This window comes from Suncus etruscus, chromosome 6 (genome assembly GCF_024139225.1).
Source record: "Suncus etruscus isolate mSunEtr1 chromosome 6, mSunEtr1.pri.cur, whole genome shotgun sequence".
Lineage (NCBI taxonomy): Eukaryota > Metazoa > Chordata > Mammalia > Eulipotyphla > Soricidae > Suncus > Suncus etruscus.
In genome coordinates, this window is record NC_064853.1 from 42,482,237 (window position 1) to 42,503,372 (window position 21,136).

At 44.4% G+C, this 21,136-nt stretch overlaps 1 protein-coding gene and 1 non-coding gene across 2 annotated transcripts in view; both read left to right on the forward strand.

Annotated features, from left to right (window-relative positions):
- The first annotated feature begins 9,884 nt into the window (after window positions 1-9,884).
- On the forward strand, window positions 9,885-10,017 carry LOC126012594 (small nucleolar RNA SNORA51). Its single transcript, XR_007497046.1, has one exon. It is a non-coding gene; the product is annotated as a small nucleolar RNA SNORA51 (small nucleolar RNA).
- A 5,197-nt stretch (window positions 10,018-15,214) lies between these two features.
- DLGAP3 (DLG associated protein 3) overlaps window positions 15,215-21,136 on the forward strand; it is a 78,640-nt gene continuing 72,718 nt past the window's right edge. Inside the window, exon 1 of the mRNA XM_049774667.1 lies at window positions 15,215-15,303. The gene's annotated coding sequence lies outside the window, so the exon portion shown is untranslated. The remainder of the gene's footprint in view (window positions 15,304-21,136) is intronic.

The following is a 21,136-nucleotide window of genomic DNA, read 5'->3' on the forward strand; positions in this document are numbered from 1 at the left end:
ATAGAAAACAATATGGAAATCTCTCAAAATGTAGGAATAGAACTCTCAAAATATTCAGAAATTTCATTTCTTGGCATTTACCCCCAAACACAAATACATTAATTCAAGAGAATGTATCCACACCTGTATTTATTGCAGTGCTTAATACAATAGCCAAGACATAGAAACAACCCAATGTCCAACAATGGATAAAATGAATCAAGAAGTTGTGGTATATATACACATAATGAAATACTACATAGTTATAAGAAAGGGCAAAAAATATTCAAGTTGCTGCAATATGTATGAAACTCATAAATATAATACTGAGTGAAACAGTCAGAAGGAAAGGGATAGATACAGAATGATCTCCTTTATGTGGGATTTAAATATAAATAGTTAGGGTGTAACAAAGGACCAAGGGCTACAGAACTGGAGAAATGGTGCACATAACTGAGTTTGTGAGGGTGTGAGGGCTAAAGGGAAAGGACATTTGGGACCTTGGTAGGGAAAAGTGGTGTGGTATGTGATGGAGTGGTGATGGAGCAATATATGCATAAAATCACCACTAACAGCATTCACAATCTCAATAAAGATTTAAAAAATTAAGTCTTCCTCTAGTTTATTCTCCATTTGCTCTTTTTTGGAGGGGTATTTTTGTTGGTTTATTATTTTCTTTTTAATAGGTTGTACTTTTCTCTTTTGCTGTATGCTGTGTGTATGTATATATTTTGGTTAAAACTATACATTTGTATCTAATATAATGGTCATTTTGGAACTCTAATTTTGCTACAGGGTTTGTTGGGGTTTTTTGTGGAGTGGGAATATGCAGCTATGCTCAGAATTTACTCTTGTCTGTGCTTGGTGGATTATATAGTGCTGGTAATCAAACCCTAATCAGCTGCATGCAAGACAAGTCCCTTACTCGCTGTATTCCTCTCTTGATCTTTTTTTCTTTTTTAAATAGTTTTGTTTTTTTTTTTGTAGTGCTCAGGGGTTACTCCTGGCCCTGGGTTCAGAAATCGCTCCTGGCAGGCACAGGGGACCATATGGGATGCTGGGATTTGAACCACCATCTGTCCTGGATCCACTGCATGCAAGGCAAATGCCTTACCACTGTGCTATCTCTCCGGCCCCTCAAATAGTTCTTGTAAATTCCTATGCCAAGGATTAACCTGGTCTTCCTAAGCATTTTTTTTGAACCTATTCATTTTCCTGGGCATGCACTGTGCCTTTCTAATTTCCTCTGTATATGTAATTGCTTTGGAAAATCTTTGTCTTTAATATCTAGTTCCCAATAGTTGAGAGGAGATAAATGTAAGTTTTATAATAAGGACTTCAGCCTCTTATTTCCTCTGGCAGTCAAGATAATCAGAAGAAGAGAGTCTTGCAATGGGGCCACTCTTCTTTGCCTAATAACACATATGTTATTAGAAACACTTTTAGTGATCAGGGCATAGTCCATGATATTTGGAGGAAGAGTGCTGTTTGCCTGTGCTGACTTCTTCCAAGCTATTTCAGCACACAGTACAGCTTTTTGCCTTGTGTTTAAATGTTGGCATAGGCAGCTGTTATACGAAAAGCTATAACTGACCTTCACAGCAATTCACCATTCAAGCCTTCGCCTGTAAATTGAAAGACTTCAAGAGGCTCAAAATTTCAAAAGTGGCTACACCAGATATTTTCTGCCAATCAGCTGTTGTCTGGTTAGGAAAACAAATTATAAGGGCTCCTGACTCTCTTTCTTACCCAAATATTACTGTATATAATTTTCTTTATATACAACACTTTTGGCAACTTGCTTAAGAAATATTTATACATTCTATGGCCATAAAAATATTGTTTTTTTCCTGGGTTGCTATGACATTTGACTATTTCAATTTAGCTCTATAATCTATTTTGAATTGCTTTTTATAAATTAATGTTTTTGTTGCTATTATTGTATAGCCATATTTGGAGGTGCTGCTACTTGGCATGTGGTGCTGGGATTGAATTCAGAACTTTGAACAGGCAAGACATGAGCTCTGTTGAGTTTATATTCCTGGTACTCATTTTTTTATCTTGGAGTAAAAGTTATTTTTCTTCCTTTATTTTTTAGTTTTTGGGCCATGCCTGGCAGCAGTGTCTGGGGCTTACTCCTTTCTCAGAGCTCAGGGATTACTCCTGTCAAGCTCAGAGGACCATATTGGATGCCAGAAATTGAATCCAGGCTGGCCACATACAAGGCAATTACCCTACCTGCTGTACTATCACTCTGGCCCCCAAAGTTTTTTTCTACTTTTTGAGATCATAATCTCTTTATCCAAGTCACTGTTTCTAAAACTGAAAACTAAAGTGAATAACACAAGTGGTTTTTTTTTTTAATTTTTTCTTTATGAACTTTACAATAGGGTAATAAAATTATAGGAAGATAACTTTTTTTTTTTTTGGTGTTTGGGCCACACCCGGCGGTGCTCAGGGGTTACTCCTGGCTATCTGCTCAGAAATAGCTATAGGAAGATAACTTTATCATAAGAAAAATTCTAGCTAATAACGGAGGAAGGAATGATACTATTCATATACCACTATTTATATTGTTTACTACAGGGGCTGGAGAGATAGCACAGTGGTACGACGTTTGCCTTGCAAGTGCCCGACCCAGGACTGCAGGTGGTTTGATTCCCGGCATCCCAGATAGTCCCCCAAGCCTTCCAGGAATGATTTCTGAGCACAAAGTCAGGAGTAACCTTTAAGCATCGCCAAGTATGACCCCTCCCCAAAATGTTCACAACATAAAACCAAGCCATCTTAAAGAGAGACTACCAGATACAATAGTCTACTGATGGAAATATGTAAAACTAAATATGAGGAAGTACTGTTCCAAAATTGAACCTAATTAAATTATAGGCCCAATTTGAAATTTATAGTAGATATGGGGAGTAGAGAGATGATAAATTGCTCCACAGTAAAAAAAATTCAAACTGTAGAAAGTTTTGAAGATAACTCTTTTATTTTTCAACAATTAAATTTGCTTCTTAAAAAATGAAGAAGGAGATCTGTAGATATAAAAATACTTCAATGGGGCCCAAGAGATAGCACAGCAGTAGGGCATTTGCTTTGCACACAGCCAACCCAGGAAGGATGGTGGTTCAAATCCCGGCATCCCATATGTTCCCCTTCCCCCCGCCTGCCAGAAGTGATTTCTGAGTCAGACCCAGGAGTAATCCCTAAGCTCTGCCTGATGTGACCCAAAAACAAAAACAAAAGATTGTACTGTGGAGAATATTGAATGTATACATACACACATATGTTTGGGTTGGAGAGGTAGCACAGTGGGAGGGCGTTTGCCTTGCATGCATCAGATCCAGGATGGACCTCGGTTTGATTCCCGGCACATCCCATATGGCCCTCCAAACCCACCAGAAGCGACTTCTGAGTACAGAGCCAGAAGTAACCCCTGAGTGCAGTTGAATGTGGCCCAAAAACAAAAATATACTTTAATGACATCAATCAGTAACAGTGTATGAAAAAATTAGAAACATTGGGTTATTTCACTAGATATGTGATAAGATGGGATAACTGGGGGCCAGAGTGGTAGCACAGCAGGCAGGACACTTACCTTGCATGCACCCAACCCAGGTTTGGGATAACTCAAACCCAATAGGAGTGATCCCTGAGTGCAAAGCCAGGACAGGAGTAAACTCTGAGCATTTCTGGGTGTGGCCCAGACCCTCTTTTACCTCCCAAATTTAAGATCATTGTTACATGTTCACTGAATGTAGCTATGCTTAACAAAAACTTCTTGATTTTAGAAACTATAACTATAGGACTGTAAGTAGGGCACTTGCCTTGCATGCAGCTAACCTGGATTTGACCTCTGGCACCATATATGTTTTCTGAACCCCACCAGGAGTGATCCCTGAGTCCCAACCAAATGTGGCTCTCAAACCAAACCAAACAAATTTACCAGAAGAGTAAGACAGTTTAGACAGAGAGCCAAGTTGTTTATTGAAAGAGAGTACCCTAGTCAGACTGACACAGTGAAGGCCTCCAAAGAAAGAAACCTGTTTAGTTAGCATTGTCTTGAGGAATCTTTTATTAGGTGCGTCTCTAGCTGCTTAGGTAGGCAGTTGCTGATTTCTAAAGATTAGTTCATTCTGTGAGATGAGCAGCAGAACTAAGCAGCAGTGGGGCCTCTAGAGTCTCTTGGGCATAGTTGATTATGTTAGCAAGGATGGTCTCAGCCTGTTAGGCATATGGGGATTAAACTAGGCATCTGCTAGACCACTTCAGAACAGTCTGGTTCAGTTAACCAGATATTATTGAGAGTGGCCTCTGAGCACTGCTTGGGAGTCTCCTCTCACAAAAATTGTATCTAAGAATGGCTCCCTAGGCATATTATACAAAATAATACACACACAGAGAGAGAAAGAGAGAAAAAATACTGGCAAAAAGAGAGAGAGAGAAAGCAAGAGAGTAAAATATAGGTCAGGAATTTATAAGCACTGAATTTGGGTAATAAACACAAGATATCTATCATACTGTTTTTCATGAGTGTATTTTAACATTTTTGTTATAAAATCTGGGGCTGGAGCCATAGCATAGTGGTCAAGGCACTTACCTTGCATGAGGCCAACCAGGGTTTGATTTCTGGCATTCCATATGGTCTTCTGAATATCACCAGAAAAGATTTCTGAGTAACTCCTGAGCACCGCCTGGTGTGATTCAAAAACATAAGTAATAAAATAAAATAAAATAATACTTAAAGCCTATAAAGCCTTTTTTTTTTTTTTTTTTGGCTTTTGGGCCACACCCAGTGACACTCAGGGGTTACTCCTGGCTATGCGCTCAGAATCATTCCTGGCTTGGGGGACTATGTGAGATGCTTGAGGATTGAACCACGGTCCGTCCTAGGTTAGCACATGCAAGGCAAATGCCCTACCACTTGCACCACCACTCCAGCCCCTTAAAGACTTTTTATAGTAATTCTTGGTTCCTTATTGACTTTTCATAAAGTTTTTAATTATAATGGCCTTGAATCTAAGAATACTATTCAATTATTAGGTTATGGGAAGAATTCACATCATTATAGATTTATAATATTTATACATAAATATGAAACTAGTGATTTGAATTTGCAAAATTATTTTGAGCAAATTTTATAATTTCCTGAATTCTAGATTATTATATAGGTATATGAATTATTATTGCTATTATAAATAAAGTACTTTTACAAATTGTGTTATTGTTATTGTACTAATGTAAAAATATGCAAGTGATTTTTTTTATTGATCTTCTAATCAGACATCTTACTAAATACAATACATCCAATACTTTGCTAGAGCTTTATATTTCTCTCTATTTTCCAGGGACAGTGGTTAACTAAAAATAAAGATTTTATGTTTTTCTTTAATCTTAACATGCATTCACTTAACAGAGCAGCCTTAAACATTAAAAATATTTTTTTTGTTTGTTTTTTGGGTCACACCCGGCAGCGCCCAGGGGTTACTCCTGACTTCATGCTCAGAAATCGCTCCTGGCAGGCTCAGGGGACCATATGGGACGCCGGGATTCAAACCGATGACCTTCTGCATGAAAGGCAAACACCTTACCCTCCATGCTATCTCTCCAGCCCCAACATTAAAAATATTTTCTAGGGTTACAGAGATAAGAAATAGAGAAACCCTTGGGGCCGGAGAGATAGCATGGAGGTAAGGCAAGCAGAAGGTCAGTGGTTCGAATCCCAGCATCCCATATGGTCCCCTGAGCCTGCCAGGAACAATTTCTGAGCATAGAGCCAGGAGTAACCCCTGAGCGCTGCCAGTGTGACCCCCCCCCTCAAAAAAAAAAAAAAGAAATAGAGAAACCCATTTGTATTACAAGTAATTATTCAAACATAATTCCTTAATTTTTTTAAGACAATGAAATAAAAACCACTAAATGTTAAAAACACAATCAAGAGGGGCCGGAGAGATAGCATAAAGGTAAGACATTTGCCTTTCATGCAGAAGGTCATCGGTTCGAATCCCGGAGTCCCATATGGTCCCCCGTGCCTGCCAGGAGCAATTTCTGAGCGTGAAGCCAGGAATAACCCCTGAGCACTGCTGGGTGTGACCCAAAAACCACACACACACACACACACAAAAACAAAAAACCCACAATCAAGAAACTAAGTAAAAGAGGCTTGACATACACTTAATTAGGTTTCTTATAATTGGAGAATCTAAAATCTCCAAAACTGTTTTAACTATTATACACTCTCTAGTGTAAAACAAAAATAAGCGGGGCCGGTGAGGTTGCGCTAGAGGTAAGGTGTCTGCCTTGCCAGCGCTGGCCAAGGAAGGACAGCGGTTCGATCCCCCGGCGTCCCATATGGTCCCCCCAAGCCAGGGGCGATTTCTGAGCGCTTAGCCAGGAGTAATCCCTGAGCATCAAACGGGTGTGGCCCGAAAAACCAAAAAACAAACAAAAAACAAAACAAAACAAAAATAAGCATGATTTAGTTCTCTGCACCTGTGGCTTAGATTCAGGAGCAGCTTAGTCAGTGGTGTTTTGTTTTTGTTTGTTTGGGGGTCACCCCCAGTGGTGCTCTGGGGACCAAACCCAGGGATCAAACCCAGGTTGACATATGCAGAGCAAATCGCCCTAGCTACTGTACTATTGTCCCCACCCTTAGCTCAGTGGTTTTGGTTCATTATTTTTCACAAAGTTGACAGAAATGTCATCAGTGATTGGGAATTTGCTTTCAAAGGGGGTCATTCATCTAGCTAGGAGGTTGGTGCTGAGGGTTAAGAGGAAACCTCTTTGGGCTGTTGGGAGTTGAGCCATTGGGCATGAGTAATGGTTGGGTCATTGGGCCTCAAAAATAAAACAAAACAGAAAGAAAGCCTTGTTACTCTTCTTTCTTTCTTTCTTTCTTTCTTTCTTTCTTTCTTTCTTTTCTTTCTTTCTTTCTTTTTTTCTTTTTTTTTTCTTTCTTTCTTTCTTTCTTTCTTTCTTTCTTCTTTCTTTCTTTCTTTTCTTTTCTTTTTTTTCTTTCTTTCTTTCTTTCTTTTTCTTTCTTTCTTTCTTCTTTCTTTTCTTTCTTTCTTTCTTTTCTTCTTTCTTTCTTTCTTTCTTTCTTTCTTTCTTTCTTTCTTTCTTTCTTTCTCTTCTTTCTTTCTTTCTTTCTTTCTTTCTTCTTTCTTCTTCTTTCTTTCTTCCTTCCTTCTTCCTTCTTCCTTCCTTCCTTCCTTCCTTCCTTCCTTCCTTCCTTCCTTCCTCCTTCCTTCCTTCCTTCCTTCCTTCCTCCTCCTTCCTTCCTTCCTTCCTTCCTTCCTTCCTTCTCTCTCTCTCTCTCTCTCTCTCTCTCTCTCTCTCTCTCTTTCTTTCTTTCTTTCTTTCTTTCTTTCTTTCTTTCTTTCTTTCTTTCTTTCTTTCTTTCTTTCTTTCTTTCTTTCTTTCTTTCTTTCTTTCTTTCTTTCTTTCTTTTTTTGGTTTTTGGGTCACACCCAGTAGTGCTCAGGGGTTACTCCTGGCTGTCTGCTCAGAAATAGCTCCTGGCAGGCACGGGGGACCATATGGGACACCGGGATTTGAACCAACCATCTTAGGTCCTGGATCGACTGCTTGCAAGGCAAAAGCCGCTGTCCTATCTTTCCAGTCCAGCCTTGTTACTCTTAATGCAGGTCTTTAATGCAGGTCTTTACAGAAGGCTGATTGAGCATTTCTTTTTCTTTTTCTTTTTTGCTTGAGCATTTCTATGACAGACATAGCAAGTAGACTTAGTTTGTGAGATGGAAGATGGAATGTATTTTAGGACTTATTCTCAGAAGTCACACATTTTCATTTCTGTGACATATTGATCGTATATATCAGCCTTGTTGTTCAGTGTGGGAAGGGTCAGCCAAAGGTACAAATGTTTTGAGACAAGTATAATGATGGGTCTCCTTAAAGGTTGACTGCCACAAGCACAGAAGGAACACTTACAAACACTGATTGTAACACTGTGTTATAAAACCAGTTACAGAAAAGTTTCAGCAAATTTATGTATGTATGTATGTATTTATTTATTTATTTATTTATTTATTTATTTATTTATTTATTTATATTTTTGGTTTTTGGGTCACACCCGGCAGCGCTCAGGGGTTACTTGTGGCTCTACGCTCAGAAATCGCTCCTGGCAGGCTCGGGGACCATATGGGATGCCGGGATTCGAGCCACCGTCCTTCTGCATGCAAAGCAAATGCCTTACCTCCATGCTATCTTTCCAGCCCCAAAAGAGAGAGTATTTTTTTTCCTTTGTTTGTTTGTTTAGGGGTCACACCAGGCTTCGCTCAGGGGTTCCTCCTGGTTCTGCACTCAGAAGTCGCTCCAGGCAAGCTCGGGGGACCATAGGGGATGTCAGGATTTGAACCGGGTCAACCGCATACAGGGCAGACGCCTTAACCTTTAGACCATTACACTCTGTTGTTTCAGAAAATTTCAAAGAATAAATAAAATTCCAGGAAGATTCTTAAATCACAATTGTCAGAAGCCAATAACAAAAATATGCACTAAAATTTCCATTTGGAGATGAAAAAGTCTTCCGAATAACCCACAGGCCAAGGGAAAAATTATAATAAAAAGTTAAAATAATCAGAACTAAATGATGATGAAAATGTGTGGGATGCAGTGAAAATAGTTCTTTAAGGATGATTTATAGCCTTAGGTATTTATACTAAAAAGAAGAAAAGCTAAAAATATAGAAACAAGGAGTATGTAAAAGAATGAATATATCCAGGGGCCCGGAGAGATAGCACAGCGGCGTTTGCCTTGCAAGCAGCCAATCCAGGACCAAAGGTGGTTGGTTCGAATCCTGGTGTCCCATATGGTCCCTCGTGCCTGCCAGGAGCTATTGCTGAGCAGACAGCCAGGAGTAACCCCTGAGCACCGCTGGGTGTGTCCCAAAAACCAAAAAAAAAAAAAAAAAAAAAAAAAGAATGAATATATCCAAAGAAAAATAGTTGAAGAAAGTAGATAATAAAAGCAGTAGTCAGTACAATTAAAGATGATACTCAGAATACTAATATTATTTAAGTACAAACAAATCAATAATAAACTAGGAAAGTTCAGTAAAAAAGTTCAGTAAAAAAGTTCAGTAAAAAAGATCAGGACTGGAGTGATAATACTTGCCTTGTATATAGTAGACCCATGTTCCTTCCTTGGCATACATATATTCCAGTACACTGCCAAGAGATTTCCCTGAACAGAGAGCTAGGAGTAAACCCTGAGTTCCACCGAGTGTGCCCTCAAAATAAAACTTAAATGGAAGAGAAAAGATCAATAAATCAAGAAGCTGATTTAAAAAAAAAAAGATTATATTATGACTGGCTCTTTAAGCTAGTATTCTCTATTGAACATGTATTTCCTTCTCTCTCCCCTCACAATCTTCTATATAAGTTCCATTTACTACAATCTATCTTGCTAATAAAAATTACATATGGACTAACTTCCAGCAATGAAAAGAATTACTTCTCAAAACAAGGCATTATTAGCAAATATTATAGAGATAAGGGGTATAATTAGATGAAACATTTAAGTATAATTAAAGAATTATATAGACAACAATGGCATATTTTTAGAAAAATAAATGTTATTAGAACTACCTCAAAAGGAAATAAAAAGCCTGATATAGTCCTTTAAATGAGCCTTACAAAAAGAAAAGGAACCATAGTAAAATAAAAGAGAACAATATCGTATAAAGAAAACACAAGTTACAGTTGGTTTTAAGGATGTGTTTCACCAAACTTAACAACATCAGATTACCAATCTTGTACTCTTTCAAAGAAAAGAAAAAGATATATTATTCCCCTTAATTCTACAAAGTAAGAATAACTTACTAAATAAAATAAAACTTACTAAATAAAACTTACTAAATAAAATAAAATAAATAAAAGATAAGATAAGGCCTCCCAAATCTTACCACAGGCTGTGTTCTTTACACTGGCTGTATAGAAAGAGGAGGTACAGTAAAGGCACCCCATATACACCTCAACACAGGCCCCTTGCCGGGTATGTATTGTGAATTGGGGGACAAAAAAAAAAAAAAAAAAAAAAGAATAACTTAAAGCGGGGCTGGAGAGATAGCATGGAGGTAAGGTGTTTGCCTTTCATGCAGAAGGACGGTAGTTCAAATCCTGGCATCCCATATGGTCCCGCGTGCCTGCCAGGGGCGATTTTCTGAGCATAGAGTCAGGAGTAACCCCTGAGCACTGCCAGGTGTGACCCAAAAACCAAAAAAAAAAAAAAGAATAACTTAAAGCAAATTCATGATAACAAGGATAGGAATTTTCAGGTTTATTTTACTTTTTGATAAAGATGCAAAAATTTATTAATGCAAGGTATTATCAGATTAAATCTAATGATATATTAAGCTATTTAAAAATCTATTAATATTCCTTTAATAAGTTAGGTTTATCTCAGTAAATTAAAATTTAATAAAAATTTCTATATAAAATTGATCATCTAAGTGAATTGAAGTAGAAAAATCATTATCATGACAAAAGATGGAGGAAAAACATGATAAGATTCAAAATACACAGTTAATTGGAAGTAAAATATTTTATTTACTTTACCAAGAAGGAGACCCCAAATCCTACAATAAATTTTACCCTAAAGAGCAAATGTCAGAGGAACATTGAAGTTCTGAGAAGACAAAGCCATCACTGTCTCTTCTACTTAAACTTGTACCCTATGACCTGCCCCAGAACAAGCCAAAAATAAAATAAGACCATAGAATGATTTTAGTTATCTAAGCATATTAAAGATAATTATTTTATATTCAGTGTCATAATTCCAGTACTCAAATTCCTGGCATAGATATTTCTGTTATTTATATTTTTTGCTAGTTTTGCTTTTGGTATCATACTTCCTTAAGTGGTAATTTTTAATTTTCAATTGTTCATTTGCTTAGGAACTTCATCTGTGGAAATTATTTCAGGCTTCAGAGGAAGGGGAGTTCTTACAAAGACTAAAATTTGCTTTGGTCACGTATCTAGGGCACTGCCTGCCTACGATCATTTTAAATTGAATGTTTGGTTTGAGGTTTTTCAGACCCTATAGGTATAGTGACTTTGCTCGTGTATGGTGTGAAGTCTAACTTGTAGTGATGGATTCTTAGGAGGTGAAAAATTTCCTCCCTACACTCATCACTACTGCTAAGGTATAGCATTATGCCTTAGCATTTGGATTGGTGACATTGCTCAAAGGACTGGCACACATGCTTTGTATTAGTGATGCCCGGAGTTGGCTTTCACATGAGCATACCAAGGACAGATAAGTGTAGCCCTGGGGACCCTTAAGTTCCACTGTGGGGTTGTATGTGTGTGTCAGAGCACGAATTAAACTGACCTTTCTAGTTTGCCAAGTATCACTGGGTGTGGCCCTTGAATTCCCATAGCATTCCTTTGGAGCTCTCCAAATAAATAAAAAGGCAATTTTTCTTGCAATTTTCTAGTTGTGGGGATGGCAAGAGCTTTTTTCCTCATCTATCTACACTATGATCTCAGTGATCAATTTCATCTATGAGCAAATACTTTTGTATCAGTTATTTATTGACACAATACTGTGGCATACATATTATTCCAAATTCAATACTTTTGATTAATAAACATTATTGCTCAAGAGCTCTCAAGTTGACTGGAAGTTTCTTCTTACTTGTTTCTCTCACTCATCCCCTGGCAATGCTCAGGGGATACTTATGGCTCTGTGCTTAGGGATAACTCCCGGTAATATTGGGGGACAGATGGTATGCCAGGAATTGAACCTGAGTTGGCTGCATGGACAAGTGCCCTACCCACTATCTTTCCAGCCCTTAGTTTGCACTGAAGTGCTTGCACTTCAGCTATGGTCAAAAAGATGGATATCTGTGTTGCTCTTTCTTGGCTGGGCTCTCAGACTCAGGGGTCAAATGATCATAGATTGGTGTACAATGGTTTCAACTGGGATGACGTGGCTTTCTGATACTTTTTTTCCCATCCTCCAACAAGGTATTCCAGACTTGTTTTCACAGTGGATGCAGAAGACAAGAGAAAAAACTATGCAAGTCTTTGAAAGCTGAAGTTTAGAATTGGATACTACAACTTCTTTCACATTTTATTGGCCAGTGCAAATGATAAGTCCACCCAGATTCAAGGAGTGGGAAAATAAGGTCTACCCGTTAACATGGGGAGTTGTATTGTCTTTCATCAAAGGACATGAATTTAGGGAGAAGCAAATAATTGGTGCCTTTTTTTTGCAACCAATGTATCACAGCTCCCCAAGTCTCAAGCTGGGTTCAGTACAATGCTTAATTCTTTTGCCCACAGTATTCTTATTTTCTTGCCAATTCATTGATGCCTTTAAGAAGATTTAAAACTATTTTATTTGTGATTTAAACATCATTCATCTCCTTTTCAATGGGAGATCAATCAACTACATAATCTGCCATACTGTTTGATTGATGTTTTGATATATTTCTGTCTTTGCAACTGTGTGGTTTTTCATCTGTATTTCTCTATCAAAATTTGGGACTCTACTCTCCTGTACGCTTTTTTCTTCTTTGATTGTCCTTTTTCGTCATCTTCTTCATTCGAGTAGAGCTTACTGTGCCTCTAGACTCAAAGTATTGAGGCCCAACTCAAAGGCATGACATTCTTTTTTTTTTTTTTTTTTTTTTTTTTTTTGGTTTTTGGGTCACACCCAGCAGTGCTCAGGGGTTACTCCTGGCTCCATGCTCAGAAATTGCTCCTAGCAGGCACGGGGGACCATATGGGACGCTGGGATTCGAACCGATGACCTCTTGCATGAAAGGCAAACGCCTTACCTCCATGCTATCTCTCCAGCCCCAAAGGCATGACATTCTTAACAAAGTAATCATTATTTGTGCAGTGCCGGACACTTCGTTAAAATATTCTGACTCTTGGGGCCAGAGAGATAGCATGGAGGTAAGGCATGCCTTGCATGCAGAAGGTAGGTGGTTCAAATCCTGGCATCCCATATGGTCCCCCGAGCCTGCCAAGAGAGATTTCTGAGTGTAGAGTCAAGAGTAACCCCTTAGTGCTGCTGGGTGTGACCCCATCTCAAAAAAGAAAAAAAAATGATGACTCTTAAGAGAATGACAGCAGAACTTTAGGCCAATAGTGGGTCCCTTCTAAATATGAACCCAGTGCCCTTGCACAGGTCACATTTATAAAGGTAGTAGTAGTTATTCATACTTCTCTCTTAGGTCTTACTGGATGGGTGTGAGAAGACTGATACAAGACGGTCGCAACACGTCAGGTACAATCAGTAAATAACTGTTGAATGAACAAAATTAAAACTACTTAATTCTCAGTGCTATGACACACCAACTCTTCAACAACAGCTTTAAGAGAAAACAGGAAATGATATAAACATTTTCTTTCATCCATTGTAGGAATGCTTTCCAGTTCCAGGGCAACTCAGAACGCAGAGAATATACAATGCCCTTTAGCCTCTTACTGGTGGCTGATTTTCTCTGCTTCCGTGGGGGGGGGGGGGAAGCGAATTAGAAGCTTTTTTTTTTTTTTTTTTTTTTTTTTTTTTTCAGTTCTAGACTAGGTTTCTGAGACTACTTTTATCTTATGTTCTCTCACATCTGCTCTTGGTTAAACCCTGGGCTGGGAACCGTGTGACTTTTGGACACAATTGAAAGGTCTTGCTAGAACTGGTCTTGTAGATCTCAGGAGAGGGGAACTTTACCAAATGTTCTTTCCTGGGGAGGAAGAACTCATAAAATCATTTAAAATTAAGATCATTTATGCAACCTGATATCTTTAAACACGACCCTGCGGAAGCCCCCCTCCCCCACCTTCCAGCTGTTTTTGTAGACCCGTGATCTTTTCTTTCAGTGCCTCAGTTTCTCTTCTGTCCCATCTTTTGGTGCCAGGGATGGAACCCAGGGACACATAAATGCCAAGCATACACTTAGCCACTGAGCTTCACCTGCCCGTGCGGCTCACCCCCTCTTTGCACCGGGAGAACCAATGACCCCCAAAGGGTACAGGAGAAGGCAGTAGAAGGGTGGGCGTTGAATCAGAACTATGCTGGCACCCTCCCCAGCCCACCACCCCTCACACCCCCCTAAAAACTTTCCAGATCAGGAAAGGGGGAGAAGGCGCAAGCATGCTACTCTTCACCCCAACTTTCAGCGGCGGAGGCAGCTCCCCTTTCCCCTGGGGGTGGGGTGGGGGTGGGAATGGAATGCCGCCACCAAAACGCGCCCCTCCCTCTGCGTCTTCCCCGAGCCGCCCCTTCCCCCACAACCGCTGGCTCTGGCTCGGGGCTCCGGGCCGGGTTCCAGCTCGGACTGCAGCAGTCTCTGCGCTGCGGGGCCCGTGCCCGCGCCCCGAGCCGGGTCTGTGGCTTCTGCAGCCCTGGGCTGTGTGTGCATCCGACAGTCTCTCTCCCTCCCCCGCGCGGCCCCGTGGGGCCACCACGCCGGGGTTTGGGGCCTCGAGGTGGGCGGAACGCCCGCGCAGAGTGGGTCCGGGTGGGGAGTTGAGCCAAGGTGGGCCGGCAGAGCGGGGTTTCCCTGCACCCGCGGGGGATGCCGCGGCCCGTGGGTGGGTGGGTGGGTCGGGGACACCCGTCCTCACCAGCAGCGCCGCGCCCAGGCCGGGACCGGGGCCGGGGTTCAGGGCCCCCGGCCGTGCAAAATCCGGAGAGGCTCCCCCAGGGACCCACCGGGTGAGGGGTGTGCGCGCGCGCGCGTGAGTGTGTGTGTGTGTGTGTGTGTGTGTGCGTGCGTGACATACAGGGTGTGCCCGTGTCTCGGTGGCGGGGCCCCGAAGCAGCCAGGGTGCAAAGTCTGTCTCCCAGCCGCTCTCCGCGGGGCTGCGCGGGGGGCTCTGCGCCCGGGCACGCGTGGGTGGGTGCAGCGTGCGGGTCTGCTCCTGGGGGGAGGGTCCCCTGCAGGTGGACGCCGACTCGGGAGGAGGGGGTTTCCGGGAGAAGCGAGGGGGCTTCTCTCTCCGCTCCCCGCAACCCACGCACGGCGCCCCCCGGACGCCCCCGCGACGCCACGCCACGCCGCGCGACCCTCCGGGGCCCGGTGCGGAGGCGGGGAGCGGCGCGCGGGGGCGGAGCGCGCGGGCGGGATCCCCCCGCCTCCCCGGCCCGGTCCCCGGGAAATCCAGCCTCCGTGGCTTGGCCGCCTCCCGCGCCCGCGCCCGCACCGCTCCGCTCGCAAGCTCGCAAGCTCGCTCAGGGCTCCGCAGTGCCGGCCCGTTCGTTCCCGCGCGCCCGCAGCCGCTGGCAGCGCCCCCGGCCCGGGCCGCCGGCACCATGTAACCCGGCCGGAGCCCGCGCCGCGCCGCGCCGGGCCAGGTAAGCCGCCGGGAGGGTGGGGACGCGCCCTCCTGCGCCCCCGCGGCCTCGGCCTGGCTGCGGCTCCGGCCCCGGCCCCGGCGCCGCCCACGCCCCGGGCCCCCGCGGCCGCCGATCGCTCGGGCTCGGGCTCCGGAGGAAGGGCGCTGGGCTCGCCGCCGCCCGGCCCGGCCCGGCCCGGCCCGACCCTAGGACGCGCGTGGGGCTCCGGCCGGCCGGCCTCGCCCGCTGCAGGCGTGGGTCCAGGAGCGAGCTGCCGGCCGGTCGGCCGGTGTGTGTGCGGGGGCAGAGCCCGAGAGAAGTTTCCTCTGCAGGTGTGTGTGAGTGTGATTGCGTGTCGCTGCCCGCGCGGAGCCTGGGAGTGTGTCATCGGGCACCGCGGGACTGTGTGCGTGTGGCCGCGCGTGTGTGTGTGTGTGTGTGTGTGCGTGTGTGTGTGTGTGTGTGTGTGTGTGTGTGTGCGATGTGCAGGGGCTTGCTGTGTCCGTGGACATCCGTGGATGTGAACGGCTGTGTGCGTGAGAGCGTGTGCGGGTTTGACTGTCACTGAGTGAACCCTGGTGTGTGTGTGTGTGTGTGTGTGTGTGTGCAGGAGACATTCCAAGTCGCCCACACCAAGGCTCTGCCCCCACCCCTAACCCCTCTGGACTCCTGGTGGCAGTGGGCATGGGACAGCCCAGAACGACTTTCCCCGAGGTCACATCACCCCACTTTTCAGGGACTCCTCCTCTTTGATTCGGACTCCATGGCTTCTTCAAGGGTGCTCACCTTCACCTCCCTGGGCTGGGGTGGGGTGTATGCTCATGGTTTTGTGTATGTGTGTGTGTGTGTGTGTGTGTGTGTGTGTGTGTGTCCTACCCCTCCCCTCGCGTGCTGGGGCCCTTGGTGGAGCTGGGGGTGTGTGTGCTCATGTGCCTCTTTTGGGGGGCCTTTGGCTTATCCCAGTGATGTGTCACCTAGAGAGGGCTGAGAGCCAGGGTGATGAGGCCAGATGGAGCTTCTGCCCTGCTTCCAACCCTCAGAGCAGGTGGTTTGCTCAGACTCTAAGTCTGGACCATCGGTTCAGTCCACTTGGATCTGTTACAGCTCTTTGAAGTCACAACAGTATCAGCAACAAGCACACTGCCCCGTGTCAGTCCAGGGCTTTGGTGGAAAAATGCTGCCTCCCAACTCTACCTTTTCCTCTCCCTAACAGCCCCAGAAAGCAGGCATGGCACTTGAAGTCTTATGAAATTGTTAATGTCCAACTGCTCTCTCTCTCTCTCTCTCTCTCTCTCTCTCTCCTCTCTTCTCTCTCTCCTCTCTCTTTCCTCTCTCTCCTCTCTCTTTCCTCTCTCTCCTCTCTCTCTCCTCTCTCTCTCCTCTCTCTCTCCTCTCTCTCTCCTCTTCTCTTCTCTCTCTCTCTCTCTCTCTCTCTCTCTCTCTCTCTCTCTCTCTCGCTTTTGGACCACACCCGACTGTGCTCAGGGCTTTCTCCTGGCTCTAAGTTCGGGGATCACTCCCGGTAGCCCGAGAGGGGGATTGAACTTGGGATATGCCTTACCCACTACTATACACTCTCACTCCTCCACCCATTTTTAACCTATAAAACTGTCATGGGATTTGACAGAGAAGATGCCAATTTACAAATGAGAATTTTGAGACTCAAGAGGTGACTTGCAAGTTACCCTGCATAGATAGATACTGCTCATCACTTCTACAGAGACTGCAGCTGGGGCCCTGAAGATCAGGACTGGGCCGTGGTTAGATAACGGTATTCCCTGTGTGTTCTCTTTGGCTCTGGGGCATTGCCCCCCATTGCCACCTGGCATTCCAGGAGTGATCGGGCTACTTTTGTACCCAGCTGCCAAGGCCTAAAAGAGAGAGAGGGGGAGAAGAGAGGAGGGAGAGGCTTCGTGAGTTGGCAGTGAATCAGGGTCTAAAAAGGGAGCGGGGAGGACTAGGGTGGCAGGTGTTTCTAAAAGGAACATGAGCATAGGATAATCAGCCTCAGATAAACACCCCCTCCCCCACATCCTTCTCCCCCTGCCCCACTGATCTGGCAGGGAGTGCCCACTGCGGTTTTAAGCCAGGGTGTGTATATCCAAAGAATGAGCTTGTCAGTAGCTACAGAACGACGGCCAGGAGTGGAACCTTGGAACTGACTTGGTCCAACTGCTTAATTAGAAAGTGAGGGTAATGAAGAGAGGAAAGGGAGGAAGGAGACTTGTCCAAAGCTGCACAGCAGACTTTGCAGATTCTTGGCTAGTCTTTGCCAGGGGACATTACAACTTTACTGCTGCCTTCTTTTCCTGGAAACCTCCCTGCCAGTTCCCCTCCCTGCCCTGCTCATTAGGGCTGAGCAGAGGGGATTTAAAGAAACAAGACCTGAGGATGTAGATCCTTCAACCTGGGACACCTTTCCAAAGTTAGAGGGCTACTAAGGTGCCTGGGGTTAGGAATTCCTAGCCATACCCACAACCAAAATAGGTCATGGGCTTGTTTTAAAGTCTGATTGGTGAGGGGCTGAGTTTTCTGTTAGCCAGGCTTAGACTTTTCTCTCTAGCAGAACCGGCTTTCATTTGCTGCCTGGTACTTCACGCCACCTCTCTACTCTACATCATCTGCCTAACTGAAATTGGGGCTTGCATTGACTCAGCTCCTTTTCCCTTTATTCCACCTAGTTTCGGATGCATTTTGTATCTAGGTGGTCAGACAGTTCTTTACTTGATGGAGTCTTTTTGGATAGAGAAACTTCTGAGTTGTGTCTGATTTGGGAAGTGTCTACAGTTATCTTAAACTTCTCTTTTTATTTGTTTGTTTAGCCACACTGGCCCCTTTCAGGAGTTACTCCTGGCTTTGTGCTCAGAAGTCATTCCTGGTTGGCTCAGGGGACCATATGGGATACTGGGGATTGAGTCTGGAGTGAACACATGGAAGGCAAATACTCTATCTAGTGTACTATTGCTCTGGCCCCTCTTCTCTTTTTCTCTTTGGATTTTGGGCTACATCTGGTAGTGTTCAGACTTCTTCCTAGCTCTGCACTTAGGGATCACTCCTGGTGGTGGGTTGGCTACGAACAAGAGCCCTCTTTAAACACTTTCTAATCAAACTTTTTTGGAAGTCAAGGGTAAATGATAATAAAGATAATTATTCTCATTTTACACATAGAAAGATTAAAATTCAGAGAGGTTGCTTTTAATCTAAGGCCAGTATAAGAGGCTCTCGAAGTAAAGGGTTGAAGGAGTGAAGCAGAGCAGAGGCTTTTGTCTAAAGGGTGTTCTAATGACTACTTTTAGTGTCTTACCATCCCCATGGCCAGGAAACCTTTCCAGAGTCTGATTTCATTTCCACTTGGTGGATTCAAAGCTTTGTCTCTCAGTGGGGGGTTGGAAGAACAGCTGTGTACCCTCCACTATACAGGCATTATGTCTCAATTCCCTCATTCCCTCCTCCCCGCTTCCAGCCTGAAGGCTGCTGGCTCAGCGGGCCTCCTGCCGTCTGGGGAGTCTGGGTTTGAGCTGGGGTGAGGCGGTGGCACCATCGTTATGGTAACAAGCTGCCAACTCATTGTTGCTAATAACTTGTCAAGTCCCTGGGCTCAAATGCAAGCATGCTTCCCACCCGACTGTCCTTCTTCCCATGCCACAGAGAGAAAAAGTGAGGCTGTGAGGGAGGGGCCTATGAATGAAAGAATCCAGGAAAGTAGGTGGTATTCCCTTTGGGGTTGTAGCTAGAGGGTTGGTGCAAGTTGCTTAGGAGTTGCTTTACACATATGATTGCATACATTTGCATATGATTGTATGGACTTAATACATGGGAATCTACTCAGAACACACTGTGTAAACTTATCCATGGCAGCTGACATGATCATGTGTCATCATTTTTACCTGGCAGCCCACATGTAAACATGCTTCTAAGCATCAGAACATGCTTGTGCATAAATACTGCCTACCATCTGCACACAAAGGCAACCAAGAAATCTGGGTTTGTGGGGGTGTCCAGGTATGTGGGTGGAGATCTGATCTTTTCTGATGCAGCTTCAAAGTGTCTTGTTAACAAAGGGACAGGATGGTCCAGGGTTTCTTTCCAGCGGAGAGCTGAAAAGGGGAATGGGCTGGAGATGGTGTGGGGGACTCAGGCTCCTAGCTCCTCAAGGCCCCTACCTCTGTACCCTTTCCTCAGTACCCTTTGAACTCAGGTATCCCGTGTAGCCTCCCTCCCTGTTCTTTCTCAACCTTTTTTCTTCCTGTGTGTAAATATTAAAGATTCGAGCCTGCAGGCCTGATGTAGACATGGGGAGAGAATGAAATTAAAAAGGATTCCCTCGCCCCCATTCCAACACCCCCACCTTGCAGTCCCCAGCTCTTGCCTCCTCCCTTCTATTTCTCCTCCCCTCCCTCAGTGCCTCTACTGGTCTCTCCCTATCTCTGGATAGGAACTGGCTCCTTCAGAAAGGAGACTCAGAGCAGGGCGTGGGGAGATACCTCTCTCTGCCTCCCCCCACCACATTTGCCTACAGGGATGGGATCCCCCACGTGAGTATTTATCTTATTCCGGGGGTGGGTGAGGGGTTAAGGAAAGTGGTTTTAGAACTACCTGTGTGGCTTGAGGCTAAGGACTGAAGGAGGTGGGTGGGGTCCTTTTGGCTTCCACAAGGGAAGCCTCTTGTCTGGGTTTCTTTTCTCTCTTTGGGCATAGAAGGAAGGGAGGGGCACCAGGTGTCCCCCCCCCCCCCCCGTGACCAGATGAGAGCGAGTGTGGGAGGGGGAGAATGAGGTGCTCTTCTGTTTTAAGAGGGCCTCCTGATTTCCTGGGTTTCTAGCAGCACCCCGAAGAGATGCTGGGAGCTGTCCTGAGTGCTGAACTGGACTCAGCTCGCATCGTGCTTCTTCGGAACTGTCTCAGGTTTAGATTGGGGCTGTGTGGGACTGGATCACGGAAAGGCGGCTGGCTTTGCGGAGAGCTCACTAGACAAATTCTCCCAGATGACCCACTTTCCAAGGACAGAGTCTCTGAATGGAAAGAGAGATGTTGGGGTCTTCCCTCTGGCTTTAAATCTCATAGTTGTGGGCCCTGAGAGATAGTACAGCGGCGTTTGCCTTGCAAGCAGCCAATCCAGGACCTAAGGTGGTTGGTTTGAATCCCGGTGTCCCATATGGTCCTCCCGTGCCTGCCAGGAGCTATTTTTTGAGTAGACAGCCAGGAGTAACCCCTGAGCACCGCCGCCGGGTGTGGCCCAAAAACAAAACAAAACAAAACAAAACAAAAAAAGAAATCTCATAGTTGTTAGTGATTATTTGGGAAAGAGACTTCTTTTTCTTCTGTTAACGGTCCCTCACTTTACTAAAATTCCAAGTGGTTATTGTAGAATTAGATTTGGAGGATAGTATTGCAACTGTGACCTCTTTTCTCCCAGACAGTTTTTAATGTAAAAATCGTGGGGCTACTGGGACAAACCTTTTTCTTACTGCATCCCGGCATTCAAACTCAAGGCAATTCCGGATTAGTGGAGTCTGGTTTGCTAGTTAAGTTTGGAGTGCAGAGTTCAGGAGTCTAGGATAGTTTTCCTGATTAATTTTTTTGTTTTGTAGCTACACTAAAAGTCAACTAGGGTGGGGGTTCCTCTTGGTAGTGCTAGGGGGACCATGCTATGAGGTGTCAGGGGCTTGACTTGGGTCTCTTGCATGCAAACTTGTGCTTCAACTCATTGAGCAATCTCTCTCTTTTTGGATAGTTTGAAGGAACACATGACTATGTCCTGCCCAACTATATTTTGAAATTCAGGACTGGGAACAGTAAAATATTCTGCTAGAATATTTTATGCTCTGCTTAATTATGGCTCAAAGTAGCA